Raw genomic sequence first — 6815 nt, 5'->3', positions numbered from 1 at the left:
TTAGAGCGCCTTTGCCATAGACATGTGAAGATTGGAAAGGCAATGCTGGTTAAGTTCCAGGTACACAGTAAATTCCCAGTAAAAGGAATTATCTGCAGTGATATTGAGCGAGTTCAGGTCTTTTCTATTTTGGGGCGCTCTTTTTTTTTTTTTTAAATCCCAAAAGAGTGTGCAAAAATCATGGTTTATTTTAAATGCTACTTAACACTTTCAACGCCTAAAAAAGTATAGGATCAAATAATTGCGCTATCCCTAAAATCATAATAGGATTATAGAAGATATATAGAGTTGAATGATGAATTTATTGCAATCTTGTCTTTGACCATACTTTCTGAGATATTATCAAAAGTCTGTGCCCAGACCAAAAGGCCCTCCTGACCCCTGCTTCTGTGGTCCCCAAATGTCCTATGCAGTTAACCTCAAATTCAGACCCTCTGGTGATTCTGAATACTACGTTGGTAACTGAACTTAATTTCTTCAATGGTTATTATGGTATATAATATATACTAAGTTCATTTTATTTATTATTAATTGTATCATTTTATTTATTCTCTGTTCCCCTTGTTTCCTTTCCCTGCCTTCTTTTGGCTAATTTGAACATTTTCTAGCGTTCCATTTTAACTATTGTGTTTATGACCATATATCTTTGTATAATTTTTTTAGTAGTTGCTCTAGTGATTCCAATAAACATAACTTACTTTTCATAGTCCACTTAGAATCAGTATTTTACTAGTTCAAGTGGAATGTAGAAATATTATTCCCAAATAAGTCCCTTCATGCTCTCTCCACCCTTTTGTTATAGTTGTTTTATGTATTAGAATCATAAACCCCCATCAGGCAGTGTTAGTAACTTTTACTGCCAATAGTAAACGTTTTTGTTTTTTTTTAAGATTTTATTTATTTGTCAGAGAGAGAGAGGGAAAGAGAGTGAGCACAGGCAGACAGAATGGCAGGCAGAGGCAGAGGGAGAAGCAGGCTCCCTGCTGAGCAAGGAGCCCGATGTGGGACTCGATCTCAGATGCTGGGATCATGACCTGAGCCGAAGGCAGCTGCTTAACCAACTAAGCCACCCAGGCGTCCCCAATAGTAAACGTTTTTAAAAGAACTCAAGAGAATGTGTTATATTTACTCAGATATTTACCATTTCTGTTTTCTTTCATTCTTGATGTTCCCTTTTTTCTTCATGTATCATTCCTCTTCTATCTGAAGAACTTCCTTCAGCAATTCTTCTAGAGCAAGACTGTTGCCAAGAAATTCTTTTGGTTTTCCTTCTCTAATAATGTCTTTATTTTACCTCCACTCCTGAAGGATATTTTCACTGGATATAGAAGTGTATTTCTTGATAGGGTAGGAGAAAAAAATCCCAGTGAGGTGCTGAGTGACCATCACTGACCTAATCACAATACCTGAAATAGTCTGATTCCAGTCTAGGTCATATAATAACAATTTTGATGCCTTCCCTCCCTGATCGATCCATTTATGATGTCCAACTCTTGGAACTTCCAAATTATATAAGCCAGTAGATTCTCTCTCTCTTTTTTAGTTTTATTTATTTATTTTAGAGAGGGGGCAGTGAATGTGAGTTGGGGAGAAGACGGGAAGAGGGAAAGAGAGAGAGAATCCTCAAGCAGACTCCCCTCTGAGTGTAGATCCCAGGACCCTGAGATCATGACTTGAGCCGAAATCAAATCACCCACTTAACTGACTGAGACCCCCAGGTACCCCAACCAATAGACTGTCTTTGTACTTAACCTACTTTGATTTGGTTTTCTGTCACTTGCAGCCGAAGTCTTGTCCAGTAAATGTATCCATGAGCAACTGCTGACAACAAATGTGTCTTATTTTCTAAGTTAACATGATTTTATCTAAGCAAGATAAAGCAGTTGAGTCTTTAAGATGTGTAGACACTTGTTTCTAATAAATGAATGACTTGTACAAATAAAAGGTATCTTTGAGAGATAAACCCCAGCCTTTGTGTAACAACTTCAGGAGAACTGGAACACTGAGTGCACATCCCTGCTTCTGATAATAAGACCAAGAAAAAAAATGATTAAAAAGATTGAATTTTTGTCCTAGGTGAGGACCAGCACTGACTGTGCAAACTGCTTATTCATGGGGCAGTTACCTAATTTCTGAGACATTAATTTGTATTGTTGTATACTTCTCCTCCCTTGCATCTTTTTCAGAGGGATTTTGGTAGGACCTAAAGCAGAAGCTATTAGAAGTCAAGAGCTGTCTTACATTTTGTAAAAATTCAACCTGATTGAGAAGATTATGAAAATATCCAGGGAGTGAGTGTGTGTGTGTGTGTGTGTGGGTCGGGGGTTAAGGAGACAGGGAAGTGCCTTAGAGAAAACCAAGGAAGAAAAGATTTCAGAAGGAGGTGCCTGGGTGGCTCAGACAGTTAAGCATCTGCCTTTGGCTCAAGTCAGGATCGTAGGGTCCTGGGACTGAGTCCCACATCCAGCTCCCTGCTTTGCAGAGAGCCTGCTTCTCTCTCTGCCCCTGCTTCTCCCTCTCCCTGCTTCTCCTTCTCCCTCTGCCTACTGCTCCCCCTGCTTGTGCTTTCTCTCTGTCAAATAAATAAAATCTTTTAAAAAATGAAAGAAAAAAAAAGATTTCAGAAGGCTAGGAAGGGGACAAAGGTCTATAGCTGTGTGATTTGAGGGAACCTGCACCATGTTCTTTGACAGCACCGTGGGGAGAGTGCTGGACCATGAGCATAAGGAGTTTTATCCTCAATGAAGATGCTCATTCCCTAAGCCATGGGTCCTGTTGAGAACATGCAGACTGAGGCAATGGCCATCTCTGTGGTAACCAATCTGGACTATTGAGCCAATCGCTGCAGTGCCTCCCTGATGCTTTAATGGTGGATAAGACCCACCTTGGGACATATACATACCTCTGGTGGAATTCTTCTTGGGAATGCCAATAATGACATTAAGTTTTCTGCCAGTGTAACAGCGTGAGACTTCAGATTTGGATTTAAGTTAATTGTGAGAAAATAATGTGTTATTTTCTCCATATCTGCATATGCCCTAAAATTCATTCCTGTTACTTCTGGATGAAGCATCAGACCCCAATGTAGTTCCTTGACTTATCACTTTTGAGTAACTATCTGAAGAGAGGCCCAACAGCAGTCAAGCCATAGTCCTAAAATTCCCCAGAAGCTCACCCATAGTCAATGGCATTCATACCCTTAGGAAAACACCTAAATATTAAGAATATCCTGCTTTGGATGCAAGGGTAGGAGTTCAGAAAGAATGAGAATTAATCCCACAACTTTGTATTCTGTATGTCACTCAAAAGGCTTCTTATATATTCCCCACCAATCATAACCTGTATCTCTTTTATAGTGGATAAAAAGTCCCATAAATTTATTGGAAAAAATCAAGAGTCAAAGAATGATCCAAAATAATAGTATGAGATTTCACCAGATAGTAACTACACAGCTAATTGCCAATAACAATCTGCAGTAGAGAGAATAAGAGTGAGTCATAAGTCTGTCTCCTTGATTAGTTCTTTTCCCTCCTCAAGGTTCTTTAAGCTATTTTATTTTTAAAGAAAGATTTATTTATTTATTTGTCAGAGAGAGGGAGAGAGGAAGAAAGAGAGAGAGCATACACGGGCAGGGGGAGTGTCAGGCAGAGGGAGAGGGAGAAGCAGGCTCCCCACTGAGCAAGGAGCCTAGAACCCTGGGATCATGACTTGAGCCAAAGGCAGATGCTTAACCAACTAAGCCACCCAGACATCCCTAAGCTAAAGAAAAATTTTAAAAAGCACCCAAATTATGTGTAACATCCTGTCTCAGGACAATTATTTGAAAAAATATATATATATACACACACACTTTTTTTTTTTTTTTGGTTATCAAACACAAATTAAAATGAAACTTTCTGTGTAGGTCTTTCTCTGCATCTCAGTCTGACATATACTTTCTTTTTGTTTCTGGAACTGTAGGTCTTTGTCTCTCACAACTCATCTCCTCGTACTTAACACAATACTGGGCAGGGAGTCACTTGATAAATGTCTGTTTAATGAATGGATATGTGCATGTATCCTTTCTGCTTCAGAATATCTTTGTTTCTATTTCTCATTTTCACATCCTGGTGGATGGTGGTTTTATTCCAAGAGACAGGGAACACAGGAACACAGGGAAGGTGAGCAACTGAAGGAGTGTGGCATTGGGACAAATAATGGGTTCAATTTCATTTTTTAAAAAGATTTTATTTATTTGAGAGAAAAGTGTGTGACAGAGAGAGCCCAAGCACGAGGCGGGGGGGAGAGGCAGAAGAAGAAGCAGACTCTCCACCTCCCCACTGAGTAGGGAGCCCAATATGGAGCTCAATCCCAAGAACCTGGGATCATGTCCCCAGCTGAAGGCAGATGCTTAACCAACTGAGCACACCTGGGTTCAATTTTAGATATGTTGAGTCAGAGATGCTGTGGAATACCCAAAGGGAAATATTTAATAGGCAATTGGCTAACAGTTCAGAAGAAATATCTGGGAAGGAGTTGTGTTTGTTTTTTTTAAAATTAATTAATTTATTTGACAGATCACAAGTAGGCAGAGAGGAAGGTAGAGAGAGAGGAAGGGAAGCAGGCTCCCTGCTGAGCAGAGAGCCCGATGTGGGGCTCGATCCCAGGACTCCGGATCATAACCTGAGGCGAAGGCAGAGGCTTTAACCCACCGAGCCACCCAGGCGCCATAGGAGTTATGGTTTTTCACACAGAGTTGATGATTATAGCCATAGAAGCGGGTGGTGAGAGTACACTTATTTTGGGTAGAATGAGGTGAAAAGAAGGCCAAAGAGGAAAACCTTGAGGAACATTGATAATTAATCAATTAGCATAGATCTGGGAACATAAGAAAGGGACTAAAAAGAAATGGCTAAGGCTATAGAAGGAAAACTTGGAGAATATGGTACCACAAAGCCAAATGTTGGGGTTTAAGAGAGGATGAGGTCAGGTTAAGGGTCTTTGGTTTCGGCTCAGGTCATGATCTCAGGGTCATGATCTCATGGTTGTGAGATTGAGCCCCTTGTCAGGCCTCGTGCTTAGGATGCAGTCTCCTTGAAATACTCTGTCTCTACCCCTCCCCGCTGCTTATGCATGTGTGTACCTTCTTAATCTTTTTCTCAAATAAATAAATAAATAAAAATCTTTAAAAAAAAGAGGCAATGAGGTCAATAGTAGCAATGCCATTGATTGATGAAATAAGGACTGATAAATAGCCATAGGATTTAGCAACAAAGTCGTTAGTGAATTCACCAAGAGTGATTCCTGTAGAAGGCAGAAGCCAGACAGCAGTGGATTGAGGAGAGGGTGTGATAGGAAGAAATGAAAACAGGGAGTGTGGTCAGCTCTTCTAAAAGGCATGTGGCTGTGACAAAGAGACTCTCCTTTGTAATTAAAGGAAAGAAAGAATGGTAGGTTTAATTGCAGAAAACACTGTGTTTGGTGCCAGGAACCAAGGAAGTTCTTATTGAACTGCTTGTATTTTCTCTATGAAAATAAGACGTCAGGTCATCTGCTGTGAGTGAAGTGACAGGGTCAAAGATTTGAAGAGAAAGGAGAAACTCTGAATAGCCATTGTGAAGAATGGAAGAGAGAACTGACAAAAGAGGCACGGAAGGGTTTCTAGACAATATCATTAGTCCAGAAGGCTGAGGAACTTGAATTTATATTTGTGCCAGCTTGGTAGGCTCTATGACTTTTTTCTAAAAAAATATTTTATTTATTTATTTGAGAGAGAATGAGAGAGAGCATGAGAGGGGGCAGGGTCAGAGGGAGAGGCAGACTCCCCACTGAGCAGGGAGCCCAATGTGGGACTCGATCCCGGGACCCCAGGATCATGACTTGAGCTGAAGGCAGTTGCTTAACCAACTGAGCCACTCAGGTGACCAGCTCTGTGACTTTTATTAACAATAATAAGGAGCCCAGGTGTGGGCATGGAGAAGTTGGAACAACATAGGGTTCATAGGAGAGAGCTGAGGATATTGGTAAGTGACTAGTAGAAAATATAAAGGGAAGAGAAGATAGCGGAGGTGAATAAATAGAATGAAATTACACTGATCAAAGAATCAGAGGTCTCTATAAAATAGAAGTGGAGCTTGAAAGGGAGAAATTGAGTGAGAAAACAGAAAAGATAGAAGACTGTAGTCAGAAAGTGGGATATCTGGATATATTATCTCTGAGGTGGAGCTATTTTAGGCAAGCAAAGGGTTCAAGATGTGTCATTGGAATGGGGAAGTTCAAGTAGAAAGGGGAAAAGTTCATTGAAATTGAGAAGCTAAATAAACTGAGAGACCAAGGTGTTAGAAGTGTCCATGGGAAAGGTGAATTCATGGCAGAAGAGGAAAACAGTGAGCTAGCAACTAAATTCTTTGATCAATGTTAAAGAGTGACTAGGAGATGAGTAGGGGTCAGTAATAAGAAAGGGTACTCAAATAAAGCCTGGTGAAATAAGCTTTAAAGGAACATGAATTTTTAATTAAGTGCAGCAAAGGGGAGCATAGGGGATACAGACCCAACTTTAAATCCTAAGGCAGATAGTATAGGAGACTGAGCTTCCTTCACTTGAGAGTGGCAAGTGAAGTAGTTATCATTAGAAATAGACAGAGTCAGGGGCACCTGGGTGGCTCAGTGGGTTGAAGCCTCTGCCTTTGGCTCAGCTTATGATCTCAGGGTCCTGGGATCGAGCCCCACATCAGGCTCTCAGCTCAGCAGGGAGCCGGCTTCCTCCCCTCTCTCTCTCTCTCTCTGCCTGCTTCTCTGCCTACTTGTGATCTCTGTCTGTCAAGTAAATAAATAAA

The sequence above is a fragment of the Mustela putorius genome, unplaced genomic scaffold (assembly GCF_011764305.1).
Source record: "Mustela putorius furo isolate JIRA1106 unplaced genomic scaffold, ASM1176430v1.1 tig00003853_pilon_pilon_pilon, whole genome shotgun sequence".
NCBI lineage: Eukaryota > Metazoa > Chordata > Mammalia > Carnivora > Mustelidae > Mustela > Mustela putorius.
The sequence above is the reverse complement of the archived record's forward strand: the minus strand, read 5'-3'. Positions refer to the sequence as shown.